We start from the raw sequence: 19,786 nt of genomic DNA, 5'->3' as shown, positions 1-19,786 counted from the left end.
AACAAATCTCCAAGCAATAGTTGACTATCGGTAATGCCCGAGTTCCTGTCGACGAATCGAGCGGATTCATTTTGTTTCCTGGGAATGTTTTCAATTTCGTTTCATCGAAAGATGAGCTCATCAACAAAGTGTTTCCGAACAAGAACGAAGACGTGGATCATTTAAACTTCGTGATTCAGTATCAAATCGTTGGCACTCTACAATCACTCAAATCTATTGACTGTGTAACAAACGAAGACGGAGTCCGCAACCATTCAACTGCATTTTTATAAAATTAGAAAATATATAGAAAAAATCCGCATATGCATGCCTTGGTCCAGTGGCGGATCTATGGGAGTAAAACTCTGGTCAGCGATCATGATCGGTGTAGTTTGAATAGAGAAAATATATTTCTAACAAGTCATTGTGATACTTATTTTTGTATTTTTATTGATTTTTAAAAACATTATTTTACTACAATGAGTTAAAAAATATTAAAATTAGTACAGCCACTCTTGATTAATAAATGGTGTAACTAAAGTGTTCAGTGATTACTAGGCGGTACGAAGGTCGCCGGGTCAGCTGGTGCATTTATAAATCGAAGCAAAATACGTCCGTTCGATGCGTCCACGGCGTTTGGAGTGCTTAAGCTGCTTGGGATAGGTCACGCATGGACACCGGATTCATTCCTTTGACCCCTGCCTCTAATGAGGATTATTTCCACCTCCCCGATAATCCCTTTAGTCTGAGACGTTTAACGCGTGGCCCTAACGTCTTCAATCCTGATTTTCGGTACCCTATAAGATAGCCTTCAATTTTATTGTTTAGCCCAGCAATCGTAAAGTAAGCATTGCAGCTTAACCGGTGAATTATATTTATCCCTTTCTTATTTTTTCATTGGCGGTGAACAAAAAATCTATATTGTTATGATTTTGCTCATGGTCATCTGCATCTACGTACTACCCCGCAAGCCGCCTACTAGTAAATAGCCGTGTCACGGGGGGTGTTAGGTCAACATCCCTTTTAACAAAAAAAGAAAAAGCTACACTCTGGGACAGAAGTGAAAACTGCAAATAACGTGAACGTCTTTGAATGTGAGGAATAATTTATAATGAAGTGTTTTATTAATCAGTATTAAGTAAAATCATGTACATTTAAAAAAATTGAACGTATTAAAAGAAATTGAGTTATATTGTGCTAACCATCACTATTCTTTCATCGAGTACACTCTCCTGCACGAGTACGGACTGGTGACGGTGATGCGAGTCTAATGGTTTGCATCCTTTCACAAGTACTGTGCATATAGCGAGTATACTGTGTATATACAGGATATACACAATTATATATATGTGTGTAGTAATGGTGACGGTGACGCGAGTTCAATGTCTTTTACCCATCTACAAAAGTGAATTTTAATTAAATTTAATTAATATGAATTAAATGAATTAACATGAAATGAATTAATAAAGATGATTAATAATGATAAATTCAAGACCAGTGTCATTTCTAACGAAGTTAACCATATCTTATGGACGCCAACATACTACAGAAGATCAGATCATAAAAATAAAATGAGAGAGATAGACTGTAGAACAGACAGATTGAGGATGTCTTTTTCCCACGATCAATAAGAGATTATAACGGCAGCGTTAGAACTCATAAATAGAATAGATGGCTTGTAGTGCAGCCTAATAACTTATGTAAAACTGAATACATGTTTCTAAATTTTATTATTATTTCTAACATCATATAGTAGTATAATTTGTTAGTATGCGTGACGTTTTTTGGACCGTGTGGTGTGCATGTGGGAGTCCAGTTGCATGCTGCATGCTGGTGATTGATCACCCTAGTGGTGGCACGCAGGGTATTTTGTAGATGTAGATGTGGATGAATTCTTCATTCCCCGATGAATTTCAACGAGCAACGCCTGAGTGTTTCAGCGATGAATCGGAAAGGTTGTGAATACGTGTACATGCTGTGTGGTGGATGCTATGGAATCAGGGTGCCGGGAACCAGGGACAACACAGGGGGTGGAATCGAGGGTTCTTTCTCCCCCCTCTAGGGTACACAAACCCCTTTCGCATATGCTCCCTCCAGGGGACAGCAGTGTAGGGGAATATTTGAGGGGGATGACAAGGTTCGGATGAATCACAGCGATTGGTGCGGTGTGACTCATAACTGCTAACTGAAAACCCGAAGAGCAAAGATGCGGACGTTTTTACGGTCTCTTCATTTTTTTTCGTTAACGACAAATAAAGCGAACCCCGAAGCAGGAAGGGGATCGAATCCCCTTGTCGTACGGCATCTGTTTCAGGCAGAGGCATCTCATCTTCTATTTATAACAGCCATGAATTCCCATTCGTATGTTTCGAGGATTAAGGACGCTTATCTCGTATAGCCCCCCTTCTGCCTCGAATTCATTCACTCCATACGAGTCCCTTCAATAGATAGTATTTTTATCGTAACCTTTTCTTCCAAAGATGGTTTAGAATGTTCTTTCTTCATAGGTAGATAGCCTTCATGATTAGTAGTCAAGTTTTGCCTCTGCATGAATGTAAAAGTATTATTTGCTAGTATGCGTAGCATTTTTTTATGTCCATGTGGCGTGCATGTGGAAATCATCTTTCATGCTGTATGCGGGTGATTGATCACCCCCTGCCAAGCACCCTAGATATGAATTGCAGGATATCAGGATAGAAACGAGAGAGAAATTAATATGAAAAAGGTGTGCTACTCATTCTGTGCCTCGTACATACATAAATGGCCCATTGGTATGGCTCCTTGATTTTCGCGTTTTCGTTATTGCTTTCTGTTTTTGAACGAGTTAGTGAAGTCGTAGATGTAGACGTAGATGTATAGTTTTTCATCTAAGTTTATTGTCCATTATATTATCTAAGGATTTGATCGTTGGATCATTCTTCCTCATAGAATGTTCCTCCAAGGTCGTTAGAACATTAATTGCTTATGCTTGGTTTCGCTAATAGTAGGGCCCTCTTCGCTTCTATTGCGTTGAGGTGTCTTTCCCTCGTCCCGTCCCTTCCGCACCTTTCCTCTCCCAGAGGCGTCGACGGACTCCTACCGCGGCGGCGCCTCTTTCCTTTTCCCTTTATTTCCTCCCCCTCCCCGGGTGTCTGGGCGTATAAGCCACTGGCTTGGTTCCCGGCCCCGGTGTGTTGTATCTTCAAAGGGCTCCCCTGAGCCCTCACACGTTGTCCATTATATTATAGAAATTCATGCGAGCATATTCCACCCCAACCTTCTTTGCTGCATCGACTCATCCAAGTGAATATTCCGTTTTCTCGTTGGAATACTTGACATTTATAGCAGTGATGAATACTCATTCATGCATATTTGATAGGCTGGTAGGCAAACCCTTCTCGAACAGCACCTGTATAAATAATTCCCCGGTAGAGGTGTGTTAAACTGTTCATCTGATTAACAGTTCATTTTAATCCTGTTCCGTGATGTCAATGTCTGTTCTTGACGAACATTAGGGCCTCTTCTATGCAAAATTAATTTTTTGTTAAATAGTAAAAGACAGAATTGTGGAACATGTATTGCACATGAATCGTATATGCCATTGAGAGCATTATGAACTGTACTTCTGACTTGTCAGCACTGAATACGGAAAAACTTCTATGAGGAAGATCCATTTACCTATTGCCATACTTGCCACCGTAAAGATACACTTCTCTCTGTTCGGGGGTAATTTCCTTGAATAATGGATTAGAGTGGTGGTACTTTGACATGAATGCAATTATTTCACAACGAAATATTGGGAAATAAAATTGCAGGGTATCCTTCCAAAGGCGCAACGAGGTGGGGGTTTTGGGGGATAAACCTCCCCCCAGAGCTCCGAATTTTTTAAAAATTAAATCCATTTTTCTTAATTGCATAAATATTACTTGTATAATTTAGTGAGGATTTATAAAATATCCCTCAGAAAGTCGTAAAACTCACTATTTATCCTAATTTTTCTCTGGGAGGCCCCCCGCACCACCCGCTTGCCCTTGCGGGTATGCCATACCCCCAGACACCAACGTATTAGTTGCGCCTAAAACCCCTCCTAGCCTCAATTCCTGGCTGCGCCCCTGTATCCCTCAGCATGCATTGTAGACGACAAGATTTCAGGGTTTTCACCATTAATGGTGAATGGTATGCGTTCACACTTTTTGAAATATAAATCTAAATCTAGTGAGACATTATCGATGATTATTGTGAAATTGAAAACTAAACTAAATTAAATTTGCGAGGGAGGCAAGATAAGGGGCAGCCTCACTAGGGCAGTCCACATTCTGTTTACAGTATGGGTTCTTATGGAGATTCGTTTCCCATGTTAATCTCCTTAAGGCTGGGAGCGCGGTGTTGTCAATAGCAGCATAAAAATTAACATTGCGCTATGCACTGTTTCATAGTGTGCTCTAATTTAGAAAGAGACGCTGCATTCACTGGCGTCAATAGTTTGCGCATAAAAATTATAGCAAAGGCTATAAAAATCTTATATATCTTCCCTTAAATTTACATTACAAACGTGTATTTTTTTTACTTCGTCTTCTTCTCGCAAATGTCATATAACCGTTAATTATATTGAATTGAATCCTCCACATAAAATTCTTCATACTATTTTATCTGTGAAGGTTTTCACCAATTTTACAATAATGGAGAAAAAATGTAGTTATACCGATTTAACACCCTTTAGGACAAGAAAATTTGGATTTTTGTAAGGTAAAAAGTAGTCGCCCACTAACTTACGTTTCTTACGTCGTAGTTCCCTGTATGCTGCGTATCAAATTTGAAGAAAAATACAAAGTTACTTTTAGTGAAAAAATCATTTACTCATCATAATTTTGAAGGGAGTTACAAGATTTTGATCTTAAGAAGGGAGCTTCGGAGCGGAAGCTTGGCAACACTGTTCTCCATAAGGTCCGTACTGTCAACTAAACGTAGAAAACGTGGAAATCTCTATAGAACTTCAGCAAATTAACGTTTGGATGGCATGACAAGACATGGAAGAGCTCAATGACTGAGAAGGACTTAGTGGGCCGTGAGTGCGTGGTTTTGTGAGCGTTCGTGCGTTATGAGCTCGGTAGCAGTCGGTATATATTTCGATACGAGTAGTCACCGAGGTTTTCTGTATCTCTTTTTATGTTTTCTAGATGACCCTGGAACTTTGATAACAGAAGACTGGAAAAGAATAGGAGAAATAAAAAGAAGGATAGGAATGGCTAAAGAAGTTTTTAAGAAGAAAAGAGTGTTGCGCAAAAAGGACTGCGAAATTAAAATTGAGGAAGAGATTGGTGAAGTGTTATGTGTGGAGTGTACTCATGTATGGATGTGAGACTTGGACGATGAGGAAGAGAGACAGGGACAGGATTGGGACGTTTGAGATGTGGGTTTGGAGGAAGATGGAGGGAATACGGTGGACGGATCGAGTTAGGAATGAGTGAGTGTTAAATAGGATAGATGAGAAAAGAACGTTGATGGATAAAATAAATAAAAGGAAGGGTAACTGGCTGGGAAATTTGATAAGAGGGAATGGCATTTTGAAGGTAGCCTTGGAGGGAACGGTGGAAGGGATCAGGAGAAGGGGAAGGAGAAGGCTGAAGTTTATTGACGACTTAAAAAGAGGAAAATATAGAGACTTCAAAGAAATGGCGAGAGACAGGGAAGACAGCGATGGCGCAAGGGACCTTCCGACGGACAGAACACCACAAGAGGATGAAGATGACCCTGAGAAATTGATTCCAATTTTGGATCTAGTTTTACGTTTCTCTATTTGATTCCACAGAAAAATCCGGAAACAACTCGCAATAGATTTCGTATCGAGGATCACAAAAATTAACGACTGTAAAAGGACGAATATCCATGCCCTAGACAAAAGGTAACATGTCCAGGTAGACTCGAACCCGCGACTATCGGATTACCAAGCAAGGACCGCCGCCACCGAGCCCGGCAAACAAAGGCGGCCGTAAAACCTGGTTTGGTTTCTTTAGCAATAGAAAATCATATTTAGCAATATAAATTAAAATATTGACTGCGGAATGTGGAGAACACGTAAATATAATTGTGTGTGCATATTGACAGGAGTAAAAGATATCGTGAAGTCCATTATAGTAAAAATACTCATTATATGTTTCGTTTCGGGATGATAAATTTTTTAACGATCTTTCTTATCCAATCCTATTGATAAATTTATCCTTTTCATGACCGCTATGGGGCCACTCTTTCCTCTGACAGAGCTAACCTTCCCACTAAATGATGTAGTAGTATGCTTAAAGTTACGGGAATTTGAATTAATGAATCCAGGGATACTTATCAAATTTCCTAAACTTTGTGCGAAAAATCATCAGGGAAAAAATTCATTCGTGGTATGTCCGGGATTCGAACCCGGATCCATCGATTTCCGCCCGAGTTCTTTAGCCAGCTAAGCACTCGGCTGGAAATTGAGGGATCCGGGTTCGAATCCCGGTCAAGGCGAATGATTTTTTTTCCCAGCGGATTTTTCGCACAAATTGTGCATTGCAGGTGACTCCCGTAAAGTTGTCACCGTGGCTAGTCCTGGTATACTTAAATTCCTAAATTTTTTTCTGATGCGGGCACCTTAGAGTTTAAAGTTCAGATTTAACTCTAGGACTAAAGCTATTTCTCGTTTGGACTGCCTTGCATTATTTTCAAACCTATCAGCTTATATTACCTCTAATCCTAAGTCGGTCAATAATTCAAATTTTGAGGTGAATTTACATTGAAGCATAGTGAGCACAGCATAAAGGACAGTATGTATTCGTTTATTTGCAAAAATTTTGATTAATTATCAAATGATACAATGTATCTCTTGAGATGTACTGCCCATTTCGGCAAAATAATTAATTTGATTTGGTGAAATATAAATTCAAGAGAGACTCCATAATGATAAACTGAAGACGAAATGTTATGGGCTTTTACATGTACACATAAACAATAAATTGCACAAACAAAACTTACCAAATATTCACGAGTTAGTTCTCTAATCGCTACCACGTTGAAATTCAATAAGCATCAGCGTAGTGTGGGAAAACTCCTAGAGATGATGGTAGCTCATCATGCATTCGTAGCACGCGTCTCGACCGAGATACATCGGCCGAAGTGGAAAGAAATACGGGGAGATCTCTCTTGCTAGCCAGACTTAATTGAGTACCGCACGAAATACATTGACCAATTAGCCTCATAGCCACCAAAACTATATCCTGTTGATCGAGAGGTTAAATCGCGCAATGAAAAGTCGTGGGATACTCGTTAGGTAGATGTTAATGTCCTCTATACTTCTATGCATTACCTTAAAATATATCTTACGCAGCCCACAACACGCCACCTTCTCAAGTGCATTTTGGGTACTAAAGATGGGCGAAAGCGTTCTTTTCTAAGATTCGGTCCTAATAATTCAAGTAGGGAATTTCAGTTCATGGGATTTGATTCGTCGCAATGAATTGGTTCTTTAAATCGTTCAAAATGAACCGATTGAACTGGATTGAACCGTGGGAATATCGAATCCATCTGAATCTCGAACCTGTGTGAATCTTGAATCCATGGAGAATACATTATGTGTAATCAGGAGCGGACCCAGGATTTTTTCTGGGGGAGTTGGTAATAATTACTGTGTTAATTTTCTATTTATTTTGATAAAAAAGTTATTAAAATGAAATTAGATGATTCAGTCTCCGTAATACACAAAATAAAACGAAAGTACTGATTATGAACGGAACTGTGATTTTCCAATCACTTCGTTACCTGCGAGTGCCAATGGCGCAGCAAAAATTTATCCCCCAAACCCCTCCCCCAGAGCTCAGAGAAATTTTTAAGTTGAATCCATTTTACTTAACTGGATTGATATTACTAACAGAATAGTGTAAGGATTAATAAAATATCCTTCAGAACGCCGTAAAACTCACCATTCCGAACCATTTATCTTTAAAATTCCGCAATTTATTGATCTCGCACCTACCGTTTATCCTGGTGGGTATTCCATACCCCCATACACCCCGGCATTAGTTGTACCTGACAATGAGCCCGCCTCAGCCTTAATTCCTTGCTGCGCCCCTGGTGAGTGCAACTCATCAATAGCGGTGATTCTTAACTGCATTTTGCGATCACCGAAGAGAATCACTCTTAAAAGTCAGCGGTGATTTGTGGCGCTGCTATTCCTGCTGCTTTTTCCAATTCCAATGAATGAGCTCTCCGCAATAGGAACGAATTAACTTATTGAAAATTGGAACATTAGGCAAAATATTTTTTTGAGGGAATAGTTCTGATTCTGAGTTTACATTACGATGATAAAGTAAATTTGATATGGTAAAGGAATTGACATGGGGCAATCATTAAAATCCCGTCGGCATTTTTTAACATATTTTATATTCAAACCGTCATGATTCAAACCGCTAGCTGTATATTTCGTAAAGAATGTCTTATTCATCATAAAAGATGAATAAGACATCCTTTGTTATACTGTTGGTAGCAGTGGTAGCAGCCGACGATATCTTCAACCTATTCACAGTCGCAGTGATTTCGAGTATTCAGTGATTTTTGTCACCAGCTGTGATCGGCTACTTCTCCTCAAACATAGGTAGCGATATATCGCTCATCACTTGGTAGCAGCCTGTGCTTTCATCACCGAATCCAGTGATCCAATCACAGTGATTTCGAGTATTCAATCACCGACAGCGACTGCTACTTTTCAGTAACGGTGATTCAATATATCACAGTTAGCGATATATCGCTCATCACTAATTTCGATCTTTCAATCATTTTCATTGATGACTTGGGATTGACTAAAATCCCTGATTGATTCAAGGAATCAGAAGATTAATACCCTTTAACCAATCAGCACCGATCATAGACGGATGAAGACCTACAGTCCGGCTGCCGAGAGTTGTCCGTTGACAGCAAGAAGGGGTGGGGGGCAATGTTGCCAGGTCAGAAAGGGAAACGCCCACCTCACATGAAAACAAAAGGGTGTTAAGTGAAGAAAGCAGCCAGAAGGGACGACGAGCGTGAAGGATCCAAAGGAAGAATCCTTTGTTTTGGCGATTCGCAGAAAGGGCTTGTGTTGGTGATTCAGACTTGTTTCAGAGCTTCATATGCATGTGACAACGTTGTATGACTAGGCGAGGGTGTGAGGTGCATTTGGGGGACAGCGATTGGTTGCAAACCATGTTGGCGCAGGGATCTCCGCCCCTCCTTTTAAAGTGCCATCGGATTGATTCTTGCCGGCTGGACTGTATCCATCGAAATGAATCGCATGACTTTAGCGAATTACGATGGAGATATTGAATAAACTTATTCCAATAAACACAATATGAAAACCATAGTCAACTGCTTATTTAAAATGAATCATCTCCTGTAATAAAGTGCTATTAGCGATTTGGTATTTTGAAGATGCGGGGAAATATGTTTTGGTGATTCAGACTTGTTTCAGAGCTTCATATGCATGTGACAACGCTTTGATACATTTTTGGAGAGATTTACGAATTTTGAGGGAAAGATGTTTCATGGAAACATTCATGCATGCATTTTGAAAAGCATGTCTTCATAAAAATGTATCCGATTTCGTATTTAGCATGCTAAATCCAATACTTAGCTCTTTTCTCATTAATTTCTAATTTTGCTCTTGAATTACCCCACACCAATACTCATTGCTATACTAAAAAAGTCGAGTGTGCATATCATAGACGTGTCAAGTGCAACGTTTAATTTCAAGTAGAATGTTTTTCACACATTTCATCAGAAGTTACGATGAAAAATAAAAGATGTAACCAAAGTTTTGGAAAGCTGTTTTTTTTTAGTTTCCAGATTTTTCCCAGGGTTGCAGAAACTCAGTATGTTAATATTATGTAAAGCATATTAAGATGAGTATAACAATTTCTTTCGAAAATTCATCTTAAGTAGACCAAAGTAATCCGGAAAATACAAAAAAATCGAAGTTGAAAGCCCCACGTAAAATCAGGGGAATTACGGGTTAGCTACGCGTATAAATTATCTATCGTATGTCAATTGATATTCACGAAATTCGCTGCTGATACAGCACGGAGATTAAAAATACGCTGCGAAGTGGGTGAAAAAAGCGATTATATGGAAGTATGGACGGATGAAAATATCAATTGGATTCACAAAAGTGCAACGCCAGACATTTTCACACCAATAGTAAGAACTTAGAATCAATCACTGAATAAACAGGAAGTTGGCTGATTGATGACTGATCCAAATACCGAACAAACCGGAAGTCGGACTGATTGATGATCTAGTTGTAAATTGTATGTAGATATAATTCAATTATAATATACGTACAATATATTAAAAGGGGCAAATGTAGGCAGTATGATTTCATGGTTGTCACCATTCATAATAACAAGACATGCATGCAAGTAATTTTTTAATCTTAAATTTTAAAATGCTTTACTTGGTAAATTATTATTATAGGTTCTTCTTACCCTTTCTTTTCTTTTATAAAAAAATAACGACACTTTCATTTTTGAAATAAAAAACTTTTCCTATAAACTTGAGGTAGTTACCAGGTTTTTTTTCCCGGCAGCTTCTAATTCCTTCCTTTTTCCGGAATTTTCCGAAAGGGTTGCCTCGCTGTTTTATGCATATGAATTCAGCCCTTTCATCCCCTTTATGTTTCTCCCTCCATAAAGGTGCACCGTCCTTCTAACTCACCTCCCCCCATCATAAAAACCCCCACCCTCTCACCCCTTAGAGGCAGCCCCTCTTCATCCCCCTAAAATCCTGCACCCTCTCTCATTCTGTGAACGCTCTGCTGACTGCAGTTATCGACGGGAGCAGACAGGGGGGGGGGGCGGGGGAGGGGAAAGGTTGGTGTGTGCAACAACGACCGTACACGCAAGCGCCCCCTTTGAAGATGGCATCGCGAGCTGCCCCGGGCGATCCGGTTACCGCCCGCCCCCCACCCCCCTCGACTGCCTTTTCTCCATTCCGACCCTCGCGAAGGGAACTTTGGTTCCTCGGGTGTAGGTGTCTCATTCCCGTAAAATACGAGAGAAATAACAGACGACGCTGGCGGCTTCCGGCGCTGACTGCTCTTCTGCTGACGAACAGACTTTTAGTTCCGTCTTAGAGGTGGGCGCTGCCGGCACCGAAATCTATTTCGCGGCTCTGACGTCGAGTTTACTGAAACTAAGGTCGATAATCTCCTAGAATATTAGTTAAATACACCATTGCAATATTTCCATTCTCTCGGAATAGAAATAGTTTATTACAGTCCGTAAAATTCTATATTAATTACTTAGGATTTAAGTAAATCTATAAATTGAGATCGGTTTACAATGATTTTATATATAAAGTAGGTAGTACGTATCTCTTCTCCCGTAAAAAAAAACGATGGAAATATCATAAGACTTCCCGTGAACAGTGGCCTCCCGGCGCTGACTCAGTGTCTTCATAGCGTTCCGGAATGGTTATGACAAAAGTATGGTAGACTCACTGTTGTAGAGTAAATGAAAGAAGAGGACACTGTTGTCACTAACAAACCTCTCCCCTATACCACGGTCAAAGGAACAATGGACAAAACTACCATTTTTAGGTCATCTTTCATATAATATTGGAAGACTGTTTCCTAAAGACAATTTTAAGTTATGTTTTTATTACCCTATCACCTCCAGTAAACTATTGTTTGATTCGAAAGACCCTATTAATGATAATGAAAATAGTGAGGTGTACTTTCTGAAATATAAAACAAATGATTGTAATTGTTGTTATGTTGGCCAGACTGGAAGGAAATTTTACGTAAAAATTGATGAAACATAAAAAGTCTTTTTTAAATTGTGACGAAAAATCTATGTTCGCAAAAAATTTGTATACCCGTGACAACTCATCCGATTTTAACTTTTAAAATTTACAATTATTTGAAAAGGGTAAAATACTGGATTTTGTAGAAAATTTTGAAATAGGTGTATACTCGAAGTTGATTGGTGAATGTCTTGCCGATGAGGTGGTACCAACGATGACCTAACCATTCCTTAGACGTGAGAGTTCCTCCTCCTCCTCCCTTAAAAACCTTTTCCGATGACCCTGAATGGACATCCCGCAAATGAGTACACAACCTCAACCCCTTCCCCATCCCTGCTTCTATATTTTCCCCCACCTACACCTACCTACCCTCAATATAAATACCAGGCTTTCTGCTCCTTAGGTTAGGCAGCTCTTGATAATGATGCGTAAGCATTGAAACCGGTCGAGGAAGATTAAAAAAGTGTGGAAAAATACTACTGCTGTATCAATTATCACTACTTTTATGCTGACGGTCGTACTTTTAGTGCCGTATAGAGGTGGGCAACATGGAAAACTAGTCCGCGGTGCCGACGACGAGTCTGCTGTAACTAAGGTCGAGAATCTCCCAGAATATTAGTCAAATACGACATTACAATATTACCATTAAATAAAATCCGAAGAATCAAGCGTAATGGAGTGGATATTTTTCCATATTTGGAATAAATACTTGCAATTTTCCACGATAATAAGATTTATTTTGACCTGGGTCTCAAAGTTACTGCACATTGAAGATGATGACGTAACATTGAAACTCAGGTGGTAATAACTTTTTGTGATCGCGAAAAGTTGCAAATATTAATTTCAAAATTTGAAAGACTTTATTTTCCCACGACGAGTTTCGTTGTTACAGGTCATTTTTCAAGTCACAATGGATATTATTCAAAATAACGCGAAAATAAATTCAGTGGAAACATCGCAATGTTTTATTAAACCAATATTAATGACTTCCACCACACCGTGCATCTATCATAGAATAGAATATACTCAATAGTAGGATGCATACTAGATATTTAATTTTAACTGATTTTTAATCGTTATCGATCGCCCGCCGTAGTAAAGGCTATCGGCGTGCACGCACCGCTAAAAATGCCTCCGGACGACACCGTTTACAAATTTTCTCCGTCGGTGATCACGTATAGTGGCCCGTCATTCTCTTGGTAATATAAATAACTGTAATAATTTTTACATTCCGTGACATTCTATATTCATTACTTAAAATTAAAATAAATCTAGTAATAGAGCTCAGTTAACAATTACATTACATAAAAATAGAAAAGAAAAGCATTAAAGGGAAAAACAGGGAAAACAGGTAATTGTGCGAAAAAGGTACATGAAAATTTATAAATCATAGTCATGAACAGCATATTGTGCATTATTTAAATGACTGGAGATTAACGAGAGAAAATTATTGAAGACATATTCATTTGTCTTTAAGGTCGTGCAAGTCCTTTATCTCTAACATATTTCATGCCGAACACGATTTATATCCAATAAATTTGTCAAGAAGTTTTGGGTCCACATTGTTTCATATGTTAATACCCACAGTCTCTGTGTGTCTCTGGTTATTTTAATGAGTAGTTAATCTTCAACGAGTGATCAATCTTAGTTACAACGTTTTTCAGATTTAACTTTGATTGGGAGAAAACTGTGTGCGGTCATTACCATGACGATTTCCATTTTATATTTTAAAATTATGATTGAGTACCCGAGGCAAGTGGGGAAGAGGAACAATGCTTGAAGTGTTCATGGATCTAATGAAAGGGAATACGTCTAATGGACTGACTTTAAATTAAAGGGGTAAGTTCAATGTGTTCATCGCCGCGTAAATTTTTCCATTTGTCTATTTCCATTGATATATATTTCACATTTGTGCATTTTATTTTTCTAGAAGTTTTCAGATTTTTCTTCTCCTTCGATTAGTTTTGTCCCTCCACTAATAAACTTCTATTTCTGAGTCTTTGCATATCAATTTTCCCGAACGACATTTTTTCTAATGAGCTGAACGGTTATTGGTATACCTAATACCTATAACGACCTAAAGGAGGAAAATTGAACTAGACATGGAATTGCCGTGATCAAGTATAAATTATCAATTCATCCATGCGACGGCCTCCAGGGAATCGGGGGAGGTTTTGCCCTAATTTCCAGTAAAATTTAGGAGAGACACTGTCATTAAATGAATTCAGAGATATGCTAAAGGGAGAAATTATATGAGCTGATGAAGCAGATAAAATAAGCGGTTAGTAGATTTTCTAACTAAAATAAAACTCCGATTAACTATCCCGGAGACGATAAGATAGTAATCGTCAGCCATGACTGGCAGGTTTTATCAGCCATCACAAAGCAAAAAGATCTCATGTTCCTAAAAAAGCCTTTTCATCATATTTGAATCGATATCTTTCCAAAACGTTCACCTCTATGAATCATTTATTTCTATATTTTATCCGTATGATGTGATCAATCAGAATAACTCCAGATCACGAATTACGAAGTAGAAGTCATTTCTGCTAATCCATTCCTGAAATTATAAGGCTTCCCTCTGGAGGCTTCTATAAGGCTTCTGCTTCACTCTCTATAACTTATAATTTATTTCTGTAGTGCAGGTTAACTGTAGTTGGAAGATTATTGTTGAGATTGAACACAGGAGTACGCAATCGCTATAAAATATTCATTGAAAAAAATGTAAAGCACTGATCTTTGAATTGTCATGGGGAGCTGTGTCATAACTAGGAATTTGCTTTGTTAGTGGGGGCTACCCCCAGGAAACGATGAGTCCAGGAAAATGTTTACAAAAATGGCATGCCTGAAAATGTATTTTACATCATTTTGGCACTTAAAATTTAACTTTAAGCTGATGCTGTTATTATATATCAAATTCGGACAAGATTTTAAAATAATTTTTTGATTTCTCTGAGGCTCTGAGGGGGATCTATTCCTCCATAGTTACGCTATTGATGGGGAGTAAATGATGTAGTTATGCGCCGTTGCCATCCATGAGTTGATCACCACGCACCACAAGTGCTGTTGGGGCTAGATGTATAATGTAAGATTAGCAAATTGAAGGAAGAGTTAGATCGCAGCATTGGTTTGATATGGTCCCAGCTGCATACACGTAAACACGTTAACTAAGAGAAAATAGTGTTTCACTTCTTTTTTTTGTTTATTTTAGGACTCAGTGAAGTCAATAGACCTTGCAGGGTGAGTAATAAGCTCCAAAGTTGTTTGAAACAGGGCTGTAACCACCTTTGTTGTATAGCGCGACAAAATATGTTTCTCAACCAACTTTTAGCTCCAAATGTGGTCTGGTGAGTCTGCGTCTTCATACTACCCCGCTAGCCGTGTTTTGTATTACATTTTGTAGATACAATCCTAATACACAAGTGTCACAAATTTGTTTGAGGTAACATTTCATTTGAGTAAGAAAAAAAACTTTGAATGAAGGCATATTGCTGGGTTCTCGCTGCAATGGCATCCGGCTCTTCGCGATTGTCTTTCCAAATACAAGGTTTTTTAAATAGCCCATTGCATTTTGATCTTCCTTATTAATCGTGATATGGCAATGAAATTGATTTTTTTATAAACGATTGCATGCGTTACAAAATTACTTTGGGTTTTATCATTTTCTAATCAAGTGAAGGCGATTTACTAAATTTGGTCGAAATCGGTGACTCAAGGGGTGAGTACCTGGTCTAATTTTGGTGGAATGACCCATACAACAAACTGTCTTCTTTAGCGAATCTATTATATTAATATGGGCACGAACCGGGTTTCGTAACGTGGAACCACGTTCCGAAACCACGCTCCGAAACCACGTTACGAAAACCCGGGTCGTGCCCATATTAAATTAATAGTGAACCTTACAAAGTTTTATTTTTTTACTTCCAAGGTGGAGAGGTTTCACAAAGTAAAGCCTGAAGTTATCAGTTATATCCATTATATTTTTTTAAAAATAATCAATATCGTGAGAGTGTTGGTCCAAGAAGCAAATATATACCATTTTTATGGTAATTTGAAAAATATTCTCTTGTAATAATTGTTCCTCATCGCCAATAAGTAGGCTAACCTTTAATACTCAGCATTTTTACGCAGATTCTACTGCCTAAAAACCTATAAAAACAAAAAAAATCTTATTAATGGTAGGATACATGTGTAATTTAAACAAAATAGTCATGGGCGGATTTAGGGAGGGGGGAGAGGAGCACGGGGGCACGTGCCCCTAAAGATGCTTAAAAACTAGACGACATTTTCAATGCAAATATCAATAAGTTTTATACTTTAATATAAAAGTTATGAATATGTACATATTAATAACTTTTATGGTCAAATGAAGCGTAAATTTCGTAAAGTAATTTTTGCATGTAGCTTTTAATCCCGAATACCATTTGCCGGTCAGATCCTTGTGTCTCCCTCAGAAGTAATTCCTGGATCCGCCTTAGAAAATAGTGATGTAAAGTTGATTACACCTTTAGAATGGGATCGTTCGCTCAGACTCTTAAATGGCAATTCGATGAAAGAAGTCGGTATTTGAAAGGAAAATACAGCAAAAAAAATATCTTCCCCGTTCAGCCATTCTCTCGCATGTAGAAAATTAAAAAAAGTCATTAGCTCTCGCCCACTTTTTGTGAGCTGGGGTTGTCATTAGATTTCTGGTTCAGGGAGAACCTTTTATGTTCGGGAAATAAATCGCACGCTAGAGTGTGAATAGCAAAGAACCACGCGACGCCTATTCACAAAACCGCGCACAAGCAGGGACCCCCTCGATATACGTTCGTGACGTCATCTACGTATGTCCGAAAGGGCTTAAGGCAATCGAAATTTCGTCGGGAATATCTCGAGAATAAGGTAACGGTTCGAAATATGGGAAAGTAAGCGTCTCTTTAATTTGTCCTGCTCCATTGCAATCGGAAATAAAATTAGGGAGACCATTTTCCACTTTGTAATAAAATTTATCGAGACCATATTATGAAATAGAAAAATGAAGTTTTATTTCCGGAAATTTTTTTGTTTTATTATCAAATGAGTGCTGTAATTCAAATCATATTAGCGTCAAAATCGCGCAACGGTCACCTCAATTATATGGAGAAAAAATTTATTAATTAATTGGTAGGATTGCTGAGATCTCATTTTTTGGGATCTTAATTTTGCCTTTTTAATCTCTGCGGATGTTGCCTGTGCTGGCAAAACATTTTTTATGACACACGCGGTTCACGCGGCCAAATATGAAAATCATATTATTTCATACTTTACATGGTGGTATCTGTCTGGTTTTGAAAAGGCTTGGTGGCCCATAGCATCATCCAGTATTGCTAAGCCCTTCGGAGTTTTCAGATAAATTGTTACTTAATTCCGAAATTTGCAGGAAATGCAGGAAAAGCCGGATTTAGTTAAAATCACACATCAGATGGGAGTTTTACCGCATTACGTAATTTTCAACCAAAGTGCTGGTTATAACTTTGTTTATCCATTGTTGCGAGTAAATTATGGCTATCTATCAGGTACATTAGACTCAGAAGGCACTGAAAAATTAACGTTAATGTAAAGGATATCGTTACTGGAGCTGTAATGTCAATATTTTTACTCGCGCCTGAGACTTTGATAGGTAAAACACGTGTAGGAACTTCAAAACAGGTTGTAATCTATAAATGATTGACTTGCTGCTACTAGTAGTACTGCTACTCCTAGTACTAAAGCTCCAAATAGTTACTATTTATGTCATTAGTTATTATTAGTTTTATTATTTATAATTAATTTTTTATAGTAAAAATGTGGGTCGTGAACCAAAACATTTATTTCCATCCGATTTCAGATTCAAGCATATGCTGGCATTTTTTGCTGTGGTTTTCCATATAACCAACAGTTTTTTGAGCGAATTATTCTTCATGGTTTCTAATCCGTAATTTTTAGCGCAGATTTTAATTATAAGAACTCAAGTTCATTCAGCAAATTTTTGTGACAAACGTCTTTTTCCGTTCATATTCAAATCTGGCTTCAAAGCCAACACAACAAGTCTTCTCCCTCTGGATAAATTTTGGTTAATCTAACGCATGCTAACTGTAAAAAATATCGAATGCATATCTCTAGTAGCCCCAAAAATATTTATGAAAACTATTTATCTTGAATTATTGCCAAGAGGACTTGTTCTATTTATGAATCCGCGGCTTCATTTATTGTTGTTTTCCTTAATGTGCTATGAACTCCCCAGAAACCAGAGACCGTAATTTAACGCGATAGAAAGTGGGTTCTTATGGATTGGGTACGCACACTAATATATCTATGTTGGTTTATGCACGTTTTTGCCCTTAAATATTTATATACCTAAAAATGTACCATGTATGTACATTAATAAATATATGTAAGCCACAGCATTCAGGAGATTTTTTTCTATTTCTTTTTTTATTGCTCTATAATATTATAAATTGTGTAGAGGCGTAACCAATGGATAATGTTTAGGCCCTGGGTATTATTAGAAGGGAAATTTAAAAAGAAAACAATATAACTGAATAAAAAAGGAATATATTTTGCGTAAAATTGAGCGTAAGGTATTATTTGGCAGATGTACCTATTCGGGGGGAATATTTTGCATGTATACTTTCAATAATCTTGGACGAGTCTATTTTCACAGTCCGAAAAAATTGCAGCAACTGAGAAAATGCGTAATCGTGTGTAACAGCCTTAAATACACCGATGAATTTGATGGTGAAGCAGAGTCAACGCTTTTATTTTTTTATCATGAGAAGTCTCTCTATCCTTCACTAGAGTGCTTTAGGATATTTAATATTTTGAAGTAATATAATACAATTATTGTTCACATCGAAAATTTGAGAATTTGAGAGGAAAATCACGCCTGTATTTCTTTTGCAAACAAGGGCCTCGACTTAACTGGATTGTATTATTTATGTATCCTTAGTGAAAACAACTGAATACGATTAGATAAACTGGTTTACAAATGTTTCCCTACATAGAAAATACATATATTTTTAAATTATGAATATTTCTTTGCTGTTCACAGCAATAATTGATTTCAAAAACAACATATTATTAATATTGAATTAAATAATATTTTTATTCTTCTTGCCTGCATCGTAAATTCATATTTCGGCGTTGAATATTAATTATTTTGGTCACTTTAATTATTTATTACTGTTTCGAATGTATACGAAATTATTAATTAAGATAAAATGTTACCTCTCGCCAGATTTTTGACCCTTCGAAAGTCGTGCGAATGAGGTATGCGTGATCGGATGGCTGATATATATACTCACCAAATCGTATGGTTTGCAATCCTTTTTCTGCCGTATCCTATATCTTGCTCCACCACTCCTTTGGTATCCTGTCACACTAACGTTTCCTTCTTACACTTACGCTCCTTCACACACAAAAAGATCACCACAGACTCACACGTGCGAACACACGAAATAAACGTCGCTGGTTTCACGGATCGACCATGGCTGTCTTTTAGGAGTCGCTGCTGGTGTTGGCGAAAGACTTACGGGGAGAGGAGGAACACCCGACCGCGATGAATATGCGAAAACACACTCTCGCCGAAGCACCAGCGTTACGCCCCAGACGAAGGAGACGCGGATTTTCAACCCCTGCTGCTTGCTGCTACTGCTGGTTTGTTTGTCGATATTCCTCTCGTCTGATCCGCGAGGGGGCGAAGCTAACCGCTGGAGGTTCACCTTTCGTCCGCCAGGGGGTTTCTTGTCGCGGAGGCCGCCATCTTGGATTATTCGGAGGGCTATCCAAATATGAGGGTAATATGGCATTTGCTTTGAGTACGCATATCTTACGAAAGCCACAGTGGCGTCGACTACATGGGGCCTGAGGGGGTCCGAGCCCCCTCAAAAATTCGTTATGGGTGTGAGGAAAAAATGTGTCAGGCTTGTCGATTTTCCCCGGAGTGTCCAAATATCGAGATTCGAGTTATCAGGGTTCTAATTTTGATCATGTGACTCTTCTAAAATGCTTAACAAACTTAAAACTCACT

The 19,786-nt window shown here is 38.3% G+C and overlaps 1 protein-coding gene across 1 annotated transcript in view; it reads right to left on the bottom strand.

Moving 5' to 3' along the window:
* LOC124157952 (WAS/WASL-interacting protein family member 1) overlaps positions 1 to 19,419 on the bottom strand; it is a 66,404-nt gene extending 46,985 nt beyond the window's left edge. The window contains exon 1 of the mRNA XM_046533060.1: positions 19,062 to 19,419. The gene's annotated coding sequence lies outside the window, so the exon portion shown is untranslated. The remainder of the gene's footprint in view (positions 1 to 19,061) is intronic.
* Positions 19,420 to 19,786: the final 367 nt, after the last annotated feature.

Source organism: Ischnura elegans, chromosome 4 (assembly GCF_921293095.1).
Source record: "Ischnura elegans chromosome 4, ioIscEleg1.1, whole genome shotgun sequence".
NCBI classification, from domain to species: Eukaryota; Metazoa; Arthropoda; class Insecta; order Odonata; family Coenagrionidae; genus Ischnura; species Ischnura elegans.
Note: the sequence above shows the minus strand (reverse complement) of the source record. Positions and strands in the feature narration are given on the sequence as shown.